This window comes from Protopterus annectens, chromosome 4.part1 (genome assembly GCF_019279795.1).
Source record: "Protopterus annectens isolate FY-2018-M chromosome 4.part1, PAN1.0, whole genome shotgun sequence".
Lineage (NCBI taxonomy): Eukaryota > Metazoa > Chordata > Ceratodontiformes > Protopteridae > Protopterus > Protopterus annectens.
Genome location: NC_056734.1, coordinates 145,341,875 through 145,354,308, shown reverse-complemented (window position 1 = coordinate 145,354,308; position 12,434 = coordinate 145,341,875). Strand labels below are relative to the sequence as shown.

Here is a 12,434-nt window from a genome sequence, read left to right as displayed (position 1 = left end):
AACAGGAAAGGAAGCAGAATATATTTTGAACAATACAAGGAATGGTAATTAATATTTAAAAATATACATGTTGATTGATCAGAACAATCAGCATTCACACTGCAAACCCAGCATTACCCATAGAAATAGGTTTTGTTGGCTGAAGCTATTATGAGCCACTATTCAGAGAAAGCAACTATAACTATCAATAATGTAGAAGAGAAACATCTATCCACCCTTCCCAAAGGCAAAATTTAACACATATTAAAAAAAAACAAGCAAATTCATAAAATGTTTTCAGACTTATCTCCTGGATGTCAGAAGTCTGCAAGCATCCTCACATACACAAAAGGATGCACACACACACTCCTGAGTCTTATAAAAACAAACTGAAACAGACTGCATTCATTCTAATGTACTGTGTAGGCACTGGCACATACATATTCAACACATATACAATATACCTGGAAACTCACCGTAGCTGTGAAATACTGTGGCAAAAGACTATACAGACAAAACGTTCAGACATGCAATGCCATTATTTAAAACATTAAGTCATTCTTTTTCCCTTTTTTTTAAATATTGACATTATGTAAAAGAATAATTAACACCTGCATGTGGGTAATGCAGATATACACATAGTGGGATTGTTTGATCACTTGGATTTCACCCTTATGATCAAACCATGCCAACCATAGGTAAATTTTGTACTACCTCCTCACATCCAAACCATAACAACTGTGGGTTGCATTACCCATAGTCAGTCATGGATTATGGATTAAATACGAGGTAATAGGTTTAACAGGTTTATATTACCAAATGTTATTATATACATAATACTACTTTGACTGGATTTTAAATTGTTAATTGATAAGTATATTTAAGTGTTTTTGCCTGAGTCTGTGTACTCTTTAGAAGGACTATATTTGAAATGCTAGACTGTCTCTCATTTACTTGTATGATTAAAGTGTGCTTGCACCCATCATCTTCGTAGCACTGAGTTTTCAGTATTAATTCATTTTATTATTTCAGGACTGGACTGACTAGAAAATTGTTAAATTGACAAAATAAACTGTATTACATATAATAACTTTGTTGTCATTTATGCTTATGCAAGGTCAGGCAAAACCCTCGATGTATAACCTAAGGCTGATACACACTGTGTTAAATGTGCAGTTTTGAGACATTTATCCTAAACTGCCCGATTAGCATAACTGCTCATCACTTTCCTGAAATCCACTGGAATGCAGCTGAATTGTAGTAGATATTACAGATGTTGCTCAAAAGACAGTCTGTAGTTTGGGATATGGGAAAATTATGTCAACAATGAACTGTCCTTTGATCACCATGTATCTACTTTGCAAGAAGTCAGTTTTGTTGCACAGCTCATATCTAAATATATTGCATCCAGATCCAAGGGTGTAATTGCTTTACTGTACTTGGCACGATCATTGAGTATAATGCCCCTTTCAGTATGTTCCTATTTAAACACTTGTCATAACTGGTGCAACCACAACGCTTTCTCGCAAAAACATTCACAGGCCTGAATAATAAAAAACATGCAGACCATCTCAAAGCCTTGTTCCTCTTGTCAGTATCATGCAAGCAAACTAATAAATGAAAGGCAGCTCTTGGGAAAATCACAAGACTCCTAATTCTTACAATCCCGTGCGGCAACAGCCAAAAGGAAAATGGCACCAGGTAAAGATAAAAACTATTTATTAAAGAAAAGAGTCGAGCACTTTCATTCCTGACCATAGGAACGTTATCAGAACAAATAATCGAACGCAATTTCACACATCTTATAAACTTGTAAATGCTACCTGTCAATTAAACTGCCTTGTTAAAACCAACCAATGAAAAGTGAAGTCACTAGAAAGCCATAATATTGAACTACCAAGACATTAAAAGGAGCAGACAGTCTAAAAAAAATGTCAAACTTCCAATTGCATTAAGTTCAAAATTGTAGTGATGGAACATGCATCATTTAACCCAGGGGGAGATGCATCATTTAACGCAGGGGAACATGCATCATTTAACCCAGGGGGACATGCATCATTTAAACCAGGGGGACATGCATCATTTAACTCAGGAGGACATGCATCATTTAACCCAGGGGGACATGCATCATTTAACCCAGGGGGGCATGCATCATTTAACCCAGGGGGACATGCATCATTTAACGCAGGGGAACATGCATCATTTAACCCAGGGGGACATGCATCATTTAACGCAGGGGAACATGCATCATTTAACCCAGGCAGACATGCATCATTTAACCCAGGGGGACATGCATCATTTAACCCAGGGGGACATGCATCATTTAACAGTAGTTGCCACTTCAGTTCATTTTTATCCAAATGTTCATCTACAATATAACCCCTTGGACCATTCATCACCTGTTCAATGATGGTGAATTTAAAAGACTGCATAGGAAATTCTGCAACATGTCTCTATACGGCATTTGTATTCTTACATTTCCTAATATTGAACAGATGTTCATAAATCCTCTCTCTTTTAATTTCCTAGAGGTTTTGCCCACATAAAAAGCTGGGCATGTATTACAGTATGCAATATAAACAACTTGTTTTGACTCACAAGAGAAATACCCATAAATATAATATATAACACCTCTCACTGTAAGTTTGTCTCCTACTAAAATATTTGGGCACTGAGAACAACGACCACACTTGGTCATGTCTTATTTTCCTGTTAGTGGTAGTAACATTATGTTCTAATGCTGGAGAATGCTGACCTATGTGCAGTTACTGAATCCTGGTTCAAAGCCACGGGAAGCACTCTGGCAGTGCATGGCTATAATGCCTTTCATACATTCTGACCACCCACTGAGCAAGAAAGAGCAGAAGGCGGACGTGTAGCTATCAACATATGAGATAGGCACACCTCAAGGCTGGTCAATGACATGCTTGAGTTACTCAATGTCCAACTAACCATGAGAAAAATCCATTACTGTCTTCTTGCTAGATATAGCACTATTAACTAGGAAACCCATACATCATAGAATCACTCATCATCCAGCCCAATACCATACTCATGGGTGATTATAACTACCCCTCCATTAATTGTGAGACATACATTATCACTAATATGCAGGCCCAAAGATTTCTTGACTTTGTAAATTCAAATGCCTGGAACAGCAGGTCTGCACTTCCACTAGAGGAACAAATATCCTAGATATGGTACTCACAGATATGAGAGAGCACTGTCCCCCGACCCCCCCCCCCCATGTGATGTCCTCACTGGTAAGATCAGTAAGATCAGATCACAAAGTGGTCTCCCTTGCAGTAAAGGTAAAACTAGTGCCCCCAACTAAGCTAAAATCTTTAAAAACTTCTCTAAGGTAAATTGCCCCTATTAAGGGATGGCATAGCTAGTTTCCAAGCTCCCTCTAATCCAGACAGAAAATCTGAGCAGAGGCATATACTAAAGCCCTGCATGACCATATAAACAACTGTATAGAAATGGCAGTACCAGATCAAAATAAACCCAGGTCAAACCACAAAAACAGGCCATACTACTGGCTGTATAACAAAAGATAGAAAATCCTGTCAAGAAGTAAGATGGAATATGTACAACAGGGCAATAAGTCCCTCATTATTCTAAATAAGTGAACCAGGGAACTAGTCGAGTCTCTGAAAGCAGACTCTGCGGTAATTATAGCCTCTAAAGCTATGGATATCATAAGGCACATTTTTCAGTTATTTCCACAATCTTAAGAGCAACACCCAACAATGTGCAGAATTAGTTATGGATGGCAACTCCTATACTCAGACGGAAGATATAGCAAATCATCTGGCTGACAAATTCAGCTCAAATTTCACTTACCCATCAACACAGTTCTCCCCCATGAAATACCCTCCACCACTTCTCCACAAATTATCACAAAAGAAGAAGTTGCCACTGCACTCTCTAAAGCTAAAAACATGGCTTCAGTAGGGCCTGACAATATACCAGGTTACCTCTTAAACAGATTATATCAGGACTTAACAGGCCCATTAGGATCTCTATTTAAACACAGCCTTTGGACTAGCTTTGTCTTGATAGAGTGGTAGACAGCCGTAGTCATCCCTGTCCATAAAGGAGGACCCTCTACTGACCCGGGAAATTACAGACCCATAGGTTTGACTAGTCTTATAGGTAAGGTCATGGAAAGAATAATCATGGACTTGATAAACAATGACATAGGAGTCCTCCAAACACTGGATCCAACACAGTTCTGTTTTGTCAAGGGCAGGACATGTCTACTGAATCTAGTGGATTTCTTGAGAAAGTCACTAAGGCCATGGATCGGAGTAAAACAGTACAAACTGCCTACCTTGACCTGATAAAGGCATTTGACACAATTCCCCACTCAGATATTTTAAATAAACTTACAAAACTGGGCATAAATCCCTGTTACCAGATGGATAGTCAACTGGCTCATAGACAGGACACATGGTTAAAGTGGGTGAACCCATATCCAGCATGATACCAATTACTAACGATGTGCCACAGGGCTCAGTACTGGGACCACTCCTGTTCAGAATATACTTCGCTGAAGTCAAGGCTAATGTGGAAGGCCTCTGGATGACAAAGTTTTCAGAAAACTGCAAGCTGGGGGCAATCACTGAATCCCCCAACAATGTAGATATCCACCTCATCACCCCCACACTCTTTACCCCTTCTCACAAATCTATTTTGCTTGAGTTTTCGTCTCCAACTTCCTGTAGATATAATAAAAGAAAAAAACTACAGTCAACTTGTCCCTGGTATACGGAACCATGGACACTATCCCCATCATTCTCAATATTTAATAATGACTCCCTCACTATTCTACTCCTCTAGTAAACTATCTCCTCTGACTTAAGTTGCACACACCCATATCTGTGCTGGTTACATTGACTTTTTGATATTTTTTTCTGAGCTCTCCACCACTAGAGGCTCTGCCCCTGCAAAGCATGTTTTCTTCCATCATTTACCTCTTGCCCAATCACCTCTCTCCAAATTAGACTCTCCCATCCCCCAATAAGCTCACCTGAGGTTGCTTAACTTCCCATGACACTAGGGCACCATCTTTACTTCACCTCTAGTCTCGGACTCACCTCTAGTCTCGGACTCACCTGCAGCCCAGATTAGGTTCCACAGAATCAATGTGCTCACCATGTAAGTAATCCTGTTCATACAAATGTATTTGTGATATTTGTTTTTACTTCTTGCTTTAAATCCTCACTGTCAAAGAATAGTTTGAACTGTTTTGAGTATGCCATGCTTTGCGCAAACTTGACTCAACCACAGACTTGTTTGAACCAACTGCTTGTGACATGACCCCTGTGTTTCTGTTTCTCCTAGTTAATCTAGTTAATCTGAAAACTTTTTCTGAGGCTATGCAAGAACTGTAACTCATTGCTGTGAGTGCAGTTACAAATAAATAATGTGATTTCTGAATAATCATAACTCTTCCTCATTAGCATGACTCTTCACTAACTTTGTACATACAGAGTTTTGTACTATACCTTTTCTACACTTGTATACTGGTAAATGCTGACACTTTTCCTTTTTTACGGATGTAGAAATTGCTCCTGGAAAGTCTGTGGTCCACAGTTAGAGACGTTAGGTATAGGGCGCTTTATTAGCCTATTCTTTGTATAAGCCATGATTTCAGTTTTTTTAAGTTTTTTTACAATGAAATCTTATTGCCATTTTAACAGAAATTTACAGTACCTTGTTTAAGCACAATGGAAGTTCAAGTTGGAATGTTTCAAATGTTTATATACAGTACTTAAATGCTGTTAGAGTTTGTACATTGTATAAGCTTGCTGCACTCCATCTTAACTCAGTGCTTCAATCTTTGTTTCTATATTTCATGTATTTCACTGAGTTTTCCTATATATTTTTACTAACCATTACTTCCTACATTGCACTTTCAGTAACTAACCCTAGACCATACACTCATTCTCAATTGTGCTCTTACCCTGTGTCCTAATTACTTGCTCAATACTTTCCATGTATCACTTTACTTTTCTCTTCTGCTAACAGTTTTATCTCCTAACAATTACTACTGCAACACTACCTAGCTGTAAACACCACTTCTTTCTCACTTTATTTTACCATTACTTTAAACGGAGGAACTACTGTTCTCTCACCTCCCCGTATGAAAAGTGTTTGGCTTGAGACCTGCCATCCAGGCAAGAAAAATTACCAAAGAGAATTTCCAAACATTTACTAAATGCTCAAAATAAGTCTCATGACATTTGTTCTACTGTTTTCTTTAAAAATTCTTAACTGTGGTTGCGGGGTGTACACTAATTCTTGACTACCACATCCCACCTCATCCCCCCCCCTGCACTCTTTACTCCTTCTCTCAAATCTATTTTGCTTGATTTTTCTTCTCCAACTTCTTGCAGCTATAATAAAAGAAAAAAACATACAGCTCACTCATCCCTGGTGTACAGAACCATGGACACTATCCCTATCCTTCTCAATATTTAATAAGGTCTCCCTCATGAATCTAGTCCCCAAATAAACTCCTGTAACTTAAGTTGCAGACACTCACATCTGTGCTAGTTACCTTGGCTTGCTGATATTTTTTTCTGAGTTATCTGCCAGTCAAGGATTTACCTGCTCTGTTTGCCCTTGCTACGCTCCGCTCACTTTGCTCCCCTACCGTACCCCCATTCCCCCCCCCACATCAATAACATTTATACTGTCTCTGGCACCTCCCCTTCCACAACTACAGCTAATTAGAATCAACATCAAATCAATCTTAAATTAAATTAGACTTCCCCAACAATCTACGCAAGGAACCTTCCATAATTAGCCTACTACTCATAACATCCAAGTGACGCCTCCAGGTGCATCTGCAGTTAACTCCTACTGACGCCTCTAGCCATCAGATATTGCTTGTTTATATTTGCATAAATAATTCCAAAACCACACTATGCACAAAGTTTTAAACAATTTCATCTTAAAGCTTACACAATGGCAAAATCAACTGCATTAATATTTGACCTCTGTCTAGTGCAGGTAAATAGACATTAACTGTTGTTTTTATGATACTAATTTTGATAGATATAATGTTCACATTTTTCTAAATATCGCAACAACCAAGTAACACAGACAGAACAGCTTAGTCTCATATGAAAGCTCTTAGCTAGATGAATAAAATTCTGATGACGGTATGTGTTAACTTTAGTGGTTGTGGAGATATCATAAGTTGTTTACAAAATATTACAAATGTAATAGTTACTGTGTTTACTTTGACTTATAAAATTCGATTTAAGACCTAGAACCTAAAAAATACAAGTATAAAAATAATTTGTGCTGCAGGGTTTGCCATTTATGCTTCTTTCATAATCCATATGATTCCAGAGATATGAACATTTGTTTGAAATGTGAGGACATATTTGATTTTGTCTAAAGTCTTAGGCTCCGCCCATTGGAAGTTACAGTTTAAACTTCCTGAACTCCACTGGAGTGAATGAGTTAACAATCCATTCTAAGGTCCATCTGTAATTACCCAATCACTTGATTTCAGTTCACTCTATTATCAGCCCTGTACCTATCCTTCTAACATACTCTAATTCATAATACTAATACCTAGCCAGCCATCAATAAAAACTTCATTCCATCTGCTACAATGTCCCTCATTACAAATTCATTACTGCTCCATCTCTCCCTGTATTTCTGTCTCCTGTTATACCTAACATCATTAGAAAGAACACACCTACCTTACAAATCCATATCCATAACATCAACACAAATTCAAGTGTCCTCTAGCTACTCTGAGATATGCTTCAGCCTGTATGTAACAATCATACTTTTACACACTAAACTAAAAATCATTCCTCTACAGAAAAAAACGTACAGCCACTCTTCTTCAAATAACTTACATAAATACAAAAGAAAGCAAACATCACTTATTTACATGCATATACTCTAACTTACCCAAATGTGGAGCTATCCACCCCAGCCCAGGACACACTTCCTCCCCTTTCAACCCCTCCAATTCATATAAATCACTAAATATCACAGCTTTCAACCTTCAAAGTATCAGACACATAATCCCAGAATTCCATGCTGGATATCTTACAACAAACCAGACATATTAGCTGCCACAGAAATCTGGCTAAAACCCTACATAAAAGACTCCGAATTCCTCCCTCCAGGCTATGCCTGCTTAAGAACAGATAGACCCCGGAAAAAAAAAGGAGGTGTTGCACTACTCTTTCCAAATGCATTCACTATAGTCCCTTATTCCAACAGCATTCCTCTATTTTCCACTGCTGAAATCATAATATCACTCCCAAAAATGAACTGAAAAAACTCTGCATTATAGCCTTATATCTATCCTTGACTGAATTCTAATGTGACCTGAATAAAATCGCCTCTGCAGGCACGCTTCCTCGTAGTATCAGTGACCACTTGCTTGCCTATATCCTACATAAGACCACTCCATTACCAAATCAGCATCAATATAAATAAACAAGGAATCTAACTAATTTCAACCCAGCAACCCTGAAAGAAGCTTTGAAAAACATCAACTGCAACTTATGAAAAGTCCTACCCCTACATGATGCTGTCAAGATATTTAACTCAACATTTCTTGAGACTATAAACAAATTAGCCCCACTCCATCAAAAAAATAGTGAAAAGTAACCATGCCATCTGGCTTTCTAAAACCACCAAGGAGCTCAAGGCAGCTAGGTACAAATCATGGAAACTATGGCAAAAAAATATATATAAAAATCTCCCTGATCGCCTACAATTTAGACAACTCTGTAATCAAGTAAAGTGTTTAGACATTAAAGACAAGAAAGAACACTAACTAGATCTGCAAAAGAACAATAAACAAAATCTAAAGAAATCTGGTACTCCATTTCATCTCTGTTAAACCCTGGCTTAAAGAACAATCCCTGTCCAAATCCGGACCAAACACCAATTGAAATTGCCATCTATTCAAAATCTATTTCATCAACACCATATCTAATTTTACTGCCACCTTTCCTAAAACAAATTCCTAAAACAACTTGTAACACTAACCCCTTCCCACCAACTCAGTCCTCACAAAATACCACTAATACTTCTCTACCAAACTTTTTTTCTCTCCCATACCTACTGTCACTATAACAAAACTACTTTTCAAGCTCAAACCTGGCTCTAATGCTGCTGACAATGTGCCCCTGAATACCCACAGATGTCAGCTAAAGCCATTACTTAGCCAATCAGTATATTTCTTAACAGATCTAGCCAAGAGTCCTATTTACCTGCTATTTGGAAAAAAACATATATTCTTCCCCTCCACAAAGGCGGCAACAATACAGACATTTCCAATTTTCGCTCCATCGCTATTCTCTTCCTCATCTTAAAAATCTTAGAAAAATGCATCCACACTCAACTTCTAAACTATTTACTTCAAAATCAACTGATTTCCCCTATTCAGCACAGGTTCATGCCAGGCCACAGTACAACAATAGCTTTTATATCCTTCATGCATACTTCTCGAGATGCAGGTAAAAATTGTTTCCTCACTTTTTGTTGACCTCTCTAAAGCCTTTGATACTGTCTCCCACACCTTACTTCTCAAAAAACTTTCCAGACTAGGTATCCCCCAACCCTAAATTGGTTAACCAACTACCTCAAAAATAGACAACAATCTACCAAATGGCAGAACTCTTTCTCTCCATTCCTCAACACATCCACAGGTGTTCCCCAAGGCTCTATATTAGGGTCCCTTCTTTTCAGTATTTCCATCGACTTAAACTCACTCTTAATCACGCATCAATAATACAATACGCAGATGACTCAACTATCATCTGCTCTGCAAACTCTAGATCTGAACTGCAAAAATGCACCCAAAATACCCTAACAGCTACTGAAACTTGGTTGACCACTAACCACCATGCTCTAAACCTAAACAAAGTTAAACTCCTATTATTTTCTCCCAAGAAAACCACACCCTTAAATAAGACTGAATTCTCTACACATTCCCAAAATAAAATTATTATTGAGGTTATGTCCCAAACAAAACTACTAGGCATCATCTTAGATGAAAACCTTTGAACCTCATGTGCACAATACTAACAAAACAAAACACATAAAAAATCGGGTATCTTCTATAGACATAAACACTTTCTACGCCACTCTACAAAACAAACCCTTGCCTCAACCTTTCTTCTGCCTTCTCTCCTATAATGGTGCTCCCCTACTTATCATTATCCAGTCCTCACTGAAAACCAAGCTTGACACCTGCTACAGTAAGATTGCTAAGTGTGCAACTAACGGAAAATGTTGCTCACATCACTGCTCCTCCTTACACATACTGAATTAGTTCAAATCCCCCTCATTACCTAACATACCTACAATTAATCACAGTATACAAAATTTTCCACAGACCATTGGACTGCCCAGCCCTTACCTCTATACTTGCTCACTGTCACCTAAACAGACCTCTAAGATCTGAGAATCAACTTCGCTTGCAAGTAAAAAAAAAAAAAAAACCTTCCTGCTTGGATAATGATCTGTTTCTTCTCAACAGCCAAATAGTGGAATGCTATCCCATTAACATTTAGGACCATCAAAAATGCCTCTTCATTCAAAAAGTCCCCACGGCAGCACCTCTCTACTCTATGGCACTGCACTGTCTTCAACGTTGAATCTCTCATAACCTGATTCCCCAGACTCACCACTACTATCGCCTTTATTATTGTCTCTCTAACAAGCTAAACTTATCTACCTACTAACACGAGGATCATAACAATAATCATCTATGCCTACATGCATACTATACCTACTAGGTAATGATATTGACTCTATAAACATGATATGCACTCACAGGATAGAAGTTTACTCTCATGCCTAATCTTACTACAAATCCAGCAAAAAATATATTCATCAGTGTTCTCATGCTCTCTTCACATTACTAAAGTTGAACTGCCAATATATTTAATAGTATACCTAACTGTGGCTATATATATAAATAAATATAGCATTCCACACAATATCTAATTTTAGACTAATGCAGTTGCTAACTGTAACAAATGCAGTTATCAATAAGGAGCTCCTATGCAACTGCAGCTGCACACCTCTTACTGTGCTGTAATTAATGTAACTAGCTTTTACTTTGTTTATTTAACTGTATGTGTAATGGTGATCTAAGACTTTCTTATTAATCTGTTTCTTAATTCTTCTATTGTATGTTTGTATTATTGTGGAGCTTTTCTCCCCGGGCCGCCACTGAAAATTGGATCACTTTGGCACAGTGGACCATCCCGATAAACAAATGCAAATAAATAAATAAATAAATAAATATCCTTCAGAAGGGTTTAGACAGACAAATGATTGGTGCCAGAACCATGGCCTAAAACTAAATGCAAAAAAAAAAATGCATTATCATACCCTATGGGAAGTTAAATACCCCTGCAAATTACAACATCAATACCACACTCAGAGGTAAAAGATCTATGTACACAGATAGACTGTAGTCTGAACTTTGGCCACCATGTGTCCACAGTGGTAAACAAATATTTTTATGTGGCACAACTGATAAGTAAACGTAACAGATTCAGAACCAAGTAAATTATAGTCCTGTTGTACTCGGCCCTCGTTTGACCAATAATCAAGTACAGTGTGCAATTTGGCATGTACTTGACTAGGCACTTACAGCAGTTGGTGTGACCTCAGATGTTCCTCACAAAGAAAATACAAGGTGTAAACAACATGAACTATTCGGATAGACTAAAACCCGTATCTCTTTACTCTGTCGCCTACTGACTATTAAGGAGTGCGACCATTGCCTGACATACAAAACACACACAAATCCAGCCTTTTTGGAGCTGTTACATATCTGCAAGTCAGTCAGCATGAGGGTCACCCAATCTATTGATCTAAGCTTAGTCAGCAACTCAAACAAAACATGCTGGACAGACAGATATTTGTCTCAGAGATTACTCCTTCTTTGAAACAGGCTTCCTATTCACATTGAGTAGAGCCCTTCACTATCCCTCTTCAAATGCAGTTTGGATCAATGGATGGGGAATTGCAAATTCACACCTGGGGTAGTGCCTGTGTCCCTTATGGACAGAGGCAATCTGTAAGACACTCAATGCACAGGCACAAATCTGTGCCATCCTCTTGTCGCTAGGAGCGATATATTGAGTAAAATAGAGTTATATTGGCTAAGCTTGTAAGGGAGCTCAAGCCATTAACCTAGTAATCTCCTATGAGCCTAGGAACCTACAAAACTATAGGCTAATAGGTATCAAAATTAAATAGTAACTGTGCATCAAGAAGGGAAAAAATGTTTCAACAGATTCTGCAGGCTATCATGCATTGAGATCAGATAAGGTTCCTCTAAGTGAGGCAGTTTTTCAGTGTGTTCAGCAGGGTGGCGATTCACATCAAGAGCTGTATTTCCTTAGATGTAAAACATATTTTCTTAAGATGTGTAATGCCATAGC

General features: G+C 38.1%; 1 protein-coding gene across 1 annotated transcript in view; it reads right to left on the bottom strand.

Moving 5' to 3' along the window:
- Positions 1–12,434, bottom strand: part of LOC122801189 (collagen alpha-4(IV) chain-like) — a 1,621,248-nt gene that overhangs the window by 946,981 nt on the left and 661,833 nt on the right. The window lies entirely within an intron of this gene.